This window comes from Triticum dicoccoides, chromosome 7B (assembly GCF_002162155.2).
Source record: "Triticum dicoccoides isolate Atlit2015 ecotype Zavitan chromosome 7B, WEW_v2.0, whole genome shotgun sequence".
Taxonomy (NCBI): domain Eukaryota; kingdom Viridiplantae; phylum Streptophyta; class Magnoliopsida; order Poales; family Poaceae; genus Triticum; species Triticum dicoccoides.
In genome coordinates, this window is record NC_041393.1 from 581,923,674 (window position 1) to 581,931,175 (window position 7,502).

The window sequence follows — 7,502 nt, forward strand, 5'->3', positions numbered from 1 at the left end:
TAGAACAGCATGGTAATTTGCTTTGGTTATAAAATTAGTCCTAATATGATGGGCATCCAAGATGGGTATAATAAAAACTTTCATATAAAATGCATTGAATACTATGAGAAGTTTGATTCTTTATGATTGTTTTGAGATATGAAGATGGTGATATTAGAGATATGCTAGTAGAGTAGTTGTGAATATGAGAGATGCTTATGCTAAGTTTGTGATTCCCGTAGCATGCACGTATGGTGAACCGTTATGTGATGAAGTTGGAGCATGATTTATTTATTGATTGCCTTCCTTATGTGTGGAGGTCGGGATCGTGCGATGGTTAACTCCTACCAACCCTTCCCCTAGGAGCATGCGTGTAGTACTTTGTTTTGATGACTTGTAGAGTTTTGCAATAAGTATGTGAGTTCTTTATGAATAATGTTGAGTCCATGGATTATACGCACTCTCACCCTTCCACCATTGGTAGCCTCTCTAGTACCGCGCAACTTTCGCCGGTACCATACACCCACCATATACCTTCCTCAAAACAGCCACCATACCTACCTGTTATGGCATTTCCATAGCCATTCCGAGATATATTGCCATGCAACTTTCCATTGTTCCATTTATTATGACACGCTTCGTCATTGTCATATTACCTTGCATGATCATGTAGTTGACATCTTATTTGTGGCAAAGCCGCTGTTCATAATTTTTCATACATGTCACTCTTGAATAATTGCACATCTCGGTACACCGCCGGAGGCATTCACATAGTCATATTTTGTTCTAAGTATTGAGTTGTAAGTAAATAAAAGTGTGATGATCTTCATTATTAGAGCATTGTCCCAGTGAGGAAAGGATGATGGAGACTATGATTCCCCCACAAGTCGGGATGAGACTTCGGACTAAATAAAAAAAAGAGGTCATAAAAAAGAGATGAAAGGCCCAAATAAAAAAATGATAGAAAAAGAGAGAAGGGGCAATGCTACTATCCTTTTACCACACTTGTGCTTCAAAGTAGCACCATAATCTTCATGATAGTGAGTCTCCAATGTTGTCACTTTCATATACTAGTGGGAATTTTTCATTATAGAACTTAGCCTGTATATTCCAATGATGGGCTTCCTCAAAAGTGCCCTAGATCTTCGTGAGCAAGCAAGTTGGATGCACACTCACTTAGTTTCTCTGTGAGCTTTCATACACTTATAACTCTAGTGCATCCGTTGCATGGCAATCCCTACTCTCTCACATTGATATATATTGATGGGCATCTCCATAGCCCGTTGATACGCCTAGTTGATGTGAGACTATCTTCTCCTTTTGTATTCTCCACAACCACCATTCTAATCCACCTATAGTGTTATATACATGGCTCACACTCATGTATTGCGTAAAGATTGAATTTTCTTCAAAATACTAAAGTATGAAACAATTGCTTGGCTAAAACCGGGGTTGTGCATGATTAAATACTTTGTGTGATGAAGATAGAGCATAGCCAGACTATATGATTTTGTAGGGATAACTTTCTTTGGCCATGTTATTTTGAGAAGACATGATTGCTTTGTTAGTATGCTTGAAGTATTATTATTTTTATGTCAATATTAAACCTTTGTCTTGAATCTTTTGGATCTGAACATTCATGCCACAATAAAGAAAATTACATTGATAAATATGCTAGGTAGCATTCCACATCAAAAATTATGTTTTTATAATTTACCTACTCGAGGACGAGCAGGAATTAAGCTTGGGGATGCTTGATATGTCTCCAATGTATCTATAATTTGTTATTGTTCCATGCTATTATATTATTTGTTTTGGATGTTTAATGGGCTTTAATATGCTCTTTTATATTATTTTTGGGACTAACCTATTAACCAGAGGCCCGGTGCCAGTTTCTGTTTTTTTTTTGCCTATTTTAGAGTTTTACAGAAAAGGAATACCAAACGGAGTCCAAACGGAATGAAACCTTCATAATGATCTTACTTGGACCGAAAGCAATCCAGAAGACTTGGAGTTGAAGTATGGGACTCCACGAGGAGGCCACGAGGTAGGAGGACGCGCCCCCACCCTCGTGGGCCCCTCGTAGCTACACCGGCGTACCTCTTTCGCCTATATATACTCTTATACCCTAGAAACACCAGGGAGAGCCACGAAACCACTTTTCCACCACCGCAACCTTCTGTACCCGTGAGATCCCATCTTGGGGCCTTTTCTGGCGATCTGCCGGAGGGGGAATCGATCACAGAAGGCTTCTACATCAACACCATTGCCTCTCCGATGAAGCGTGAGTAGTTTACCACTAACCTCCGGGTCCATAGTTATTAGCTATATGGCTTCTTCTCTCTCTTTGATTCTCAATACAAAGTTCTCCTTGATGTTCTTGGAGGTCTATTCGATGTAATTCTTTTGTGGTGTGTTCGCCGAGATCCGATGAATTATAGATTTATGAACATGATTATTTATGAATATTATTTGGTTCTTCTCTGAATTCTCATATGCATGATTTATATCTTTGCAAGTCTCTTTGAATTATCGGTTTAGTTTGGCCTACTAGATTGATCTTTTTTGCAATGGGAGAAGTGCTTAGCTTTGGGTTCAATTTTGCGGTGTCCTTTCCCAGTGACAGTAGGGGCAGCAAGCCACGTATTGTATTGTTGCCATCGAGGATAAAAATATGGGGTTTATATCATATTGCTTGAGTTTATCCCTCTACATCATGTCATCTTGTACAATGCGTTACTCCATTCTTATGAACTTAATACTCTAGAGGCATGCTGGATAGCGGTCGATGTGTGGAGTAATAGTAGTAGATGCATAATCGTTTGGTCTACTTGACATGGACGTGATGCATGTGTTCATGATCATTGCCTTAGATGTCTTCATAATTATGCGCTTTCCTATAAATTGCTCGGCAGTAATTTGTTCACCCACCGTAATACATGATATCTTGAGAGAAGCCACTAGTGAAACCTATGGCCCCGGGACACTTTCCTATTATATTACATCTCTTTTCCATTTTATCACATCTCGTTTACTATTTTGCAATCTTTACTTTCTAATTTATACAACAAAAATACCAAAAATATTTACTTTATTATCTGTATTAGATCTCACTTTTGCGAGTGACCGTGAAGGGATTGACAACACTTTATCGCGTTGGTTGCAAGGTTCTTGATTGTTTATGCAGCTACTAGGTGACTCGTGTGTCGTCTCCTACTAGATTAATAACTTGGTTCTCAAAACTGAGGGAAATACTTATGCTACTTTGATGCATCACCCTTTCCTCTTCAAGGGAAACCAACGCATGCTCAAGAGGTAGCAGGGAGCCACGAAACCACTTTTCCACCACTACAACCTTCTGTACCGTGAGATCCCATCTTGGGGCCTTTTCCGGCAATCTGCCGGAGGGGGAATCGATCATGGAGGGCTTATACATCAACACCATTATCTCTCCGATGAAGCGTGAGTAGTTTACCATAGACCATCGTGTCCATAGTTATTAGCTAGATGGCTTCTTCGCTCTCTTTGATTCTCAATACAAAGTTCTCCTCGATGTTCTTGGATATCTATTTGATGTAATATTCTTTTGCGGTGTGTTTGCCGAGATCTGATGAATTGTGGATTCATGATAAAAATTATCTATGAATATTATTTGGTTCTTCTCCGAATTCTTATATGCATGATTTGATATCTTTGCAAGTCTCTTTGAATTATCGGTTTAGTTTGGCCTAATAGATTGATCTTTCTTGCCATGGGAGAAGTGCTTAGCTTTTGGTTCAATCTTGTGGTGTCCTTTCCTAGTGACAATAGGGGCAGCCAGGCACGTATTGTATTATTGCCATCGAGGATAAAAAGATGGGGTTTTCATCATATTGCTTGAGTTAATTCCTCTACATCATGTCATCTTGCTTAATGCGTTACTCCGTTCTTTATGAACTTAATACTGTAGATGCATGCTGGATAGCGGTCGATGTGTTGATTAATAGTAGTAGATGTAGGCAGGAGTCGATCTACTTGACAAGGACGTGATGCCTATGTTTATGATCATTGCCTTAGATGTCATCATCATTATGCACTTTTCTATCAATTGCTCGGCAGTAATTTGTTCACCCACCGTAATACATGATATCTCGAGAGAAGCCACTAGTGAAACCTATGGCCCCCGGGTCTCTTTTCCATTATATTGAATCTCTTTTCCATATTATTGAATCTCGTTTACATCTTACTAGTTTCCGATCTATTATTTTGCAATCTTTACTTTCCAATCTATACATCAAAAATACCAAAAACATTACTTTATTATCTCTATCTGATCTCACTTTTGCGAGTGACCATGAAGGGATTGACAACCCCTTTATCGCGTTGGTTGCAAGTTCTTGATTGTTTGTGCAGGTATTTGGTGATTTGTGCGTCGTCTGTACTGGATTGATACCTTGGTTCTCAAAACTGAGGGAAATACTTATGCTACTTTGATGCATCACCCTTTCCTCTTCAAGGGAAAACCAACGCATGCTCAAGAGGTAGCAGGGAGCCACGAAACCACTTTTCCACCACTACAACCTTCTGTACCGTGAGATCCCATCTTGGGGCCTTTTCCGGGAATCTGCCGGAGGGGGAATCGATCATGGAGGGCTTATACATCAACACCATTATCTCTCCGATGAAGCGTGAGTAGTTTACCATAGACCATCGGGTCCATAGTTATTAGCTAGATGGCTTCTTCGCTCTCTTTGATTCTCAATACAAAGTTCTCCTCGATGTTCTTGGATATCTATTTGATGTAATATTCTTTTGCGGTGTGTTTGCCGAGATCTGATGAATTGTGGATTCATGATAAAAATTATCTTTGAATATTATTTGGTTCTTCTCCGAATTCTTATATGCATGATTTGATATCTTTGCAAGTCTCTTTGAATTATCGGTTTAGTTTGGCCTAATAGATTGATCTTTCTTGCCATGGGAGAAGTGCTTAGCTTTTGGTTCAATCTTGCGGTGTCCTTTCCTAGTGACAATAGGGGCAGGAAGGCACGTATTGTATTATTGCCATCGAGGATAAAAAGATGGGGTTTTCATCATATTGCTTGAGTTAATTCCTCTACATCATGTCATCTTGCTTAATGTGTTACTCCGTTCTTTATGAACTTAATACTGTAGATGCATGCTGGATAGCGGTCGATGTGTTGATTAATAGTAGTAGATGTAGGCAGGAGTCGGTCTACTTGACAAGGACGTGATGCCTATGTTTTTGATCATTGCCTTAGATGTCATCATCATTATGCGCTTTTCTATCAATTGCTCGGCAGTAATTTGTTCACCCACCGTAATACATGATATCTCAAGAGAAGCCACTAGTGAAACCTATGGCCCCTGGGTCTCTTTTCCATTATATTGAATCTCTTTTCCATATTATTGAATCTCGTTTACATCTTACTAGTTTCCGATCTATTATTTTGCAATCTTTACTTTCCAATCTATACATCAAAAATACCAAAAACATTACTTTATTATCTCTATCTGATCTCACTTTTGCGAGTGACCATGAAGGGATTGACAACCCCTTTATCGCGTTGGTTGCAAGTTCTTGATTGTTTGTGCAGGTATTTGGTGATTTGTGCGTCGTCTGTACTGGATTGATACCTTGGTTCTCAAAACTGAGGGAAATACTTATGCTACTTTGATGCATCACCCTTTCCTCTTCAAGGGAAAACCAACGCATGCTCAAGAGGTAGCAGGGAGCCATGAAACCACTTTTCCACCACTACAACCTTCTGTACCGTGAGATCCCATCTTGGGGACTTTTCCGGCAATCTGCCGGAGGGGGAATCGATCATGGAGGGCTTATACATCAACACCATTATCTCTCCGATGAAGCGTGAGTAGTTTACCATAGACCATCGGGTCCATAGTTATTAGCTAGATGGCTTCTTCGCTCTCTTTGATTCTCAATACAAAGTTCTCCTCGATGTTCTTGGATATCTATTTGATGTAATATTCTTTTGCGGTGTGTTTGCCGAGATCTGATGAATTGCGGATTCATGATAAAAATTATCTTTGAATATTATTTGGTTCTTCTCCGAATTCTTATATGCATGATTTGATATCTTTGCAAGTCTCTTTGAATTATCGGTTTAGTTTGGCCTAATAGATTGATCTTTCTTGCCATGGGAGAAGTGCTTAGCTTTTGGTTCAATCTTGCGGTGTCCTTTCCTAGTGACAATAGGGGCAGGAAGGCACGTATTGTATTATTGCCATCGAGGATAAAAAGATGGGGTTTTCATCATATTGCTTGAGTTAATTCCTCTACATCATGTCATCTTGCTTAATGTGTTACTCCGTTCTTTACGAACTTAATACTGTAGATGCATGCTGGATAGCGGTCGATGTGTTGATTAATAGTAGTAGATGTAGGCAGGAGTCGGTCTACTTGACAAGGACGTGATGCCTATGTTTTTGATCATTGCCTTAGATGTCATCATCATTATGCGCTTTTCTATCAATTGCTCGGCAGTAATTTGTTCACCCACCGTAATACATGATATCTCGAGAGAAGCCACTAGTGAAACCTATGGCCCCCGGGTCTCTTTTCCATTATATTGAATCTCTTTTCCATATTATTGAATCTCGTTTACATCTTACTAGTTTCCGATCTATTATTTTGCTTTACTTTCCAATCTATACATCAAAAATACCAAAAACATTACTTTATTATCTCTATCTGATCTCACTTTTGCGAGTGACCATGAAGGGATTGACAACCCCTTTATTGCGTTGGTTGCAAGTTCTTGATTGTTTGTGCAGGTATTTGGTGATTTGTGCGTCGTCTGTACTGGATTGATACCTTGGTTCTCAAAACTGAGGGAAATACTTATGCTACTTTGATGCATCACCCTTTCCTCTTCACGGGAAAACCAACGCATGCTCAAGAGGTAGCAGGGAGCCACGAAACCACTTTTCCACCACTACAACCTTCTGTACCGTGAGATCCCATCTTGGGGCCTTTTCCGGCAATCTGCCGGAGGGGGAATCGATCATGGAGGGCTTATACATCAACACCATTATCTCTCCGATGAAGCATGAGTAGTTTACCATAGACCATCGGGTCCATAGTTATTAGCTAGATGGCTTCTTCGCTCTCTTTGATTCTCAATACAAAGTTCTCCTCGATGTTCTTGGATATCTATTTGATGTAATATTCTTTTGTGGTGTGTTTGCCGAGATCTGATGAATTGTGGATTCATGATAAAAATTATCTATGAATATTATTTGGTTCTTCTTCGAATTCTTATATGCATGATTTGATATCTTTGCAAGTCTCTTTGAATTATCGGTTTAGTTTGGCCTAATAGATTGATCTTTCTTGCCATGGGAGAAGTGCTTAGCTTTTGGTTCAATCTTGCGGTGTCCTTTCCTAGTGACAATAGGGGCAGGAAGGCACGTATTGTATTATTGCCATCGAGGATAAAAAGATGGGGTTTTCATCATATTGCTTGAGTTAATTCCTCTACATCATGTCATCTTGCTTA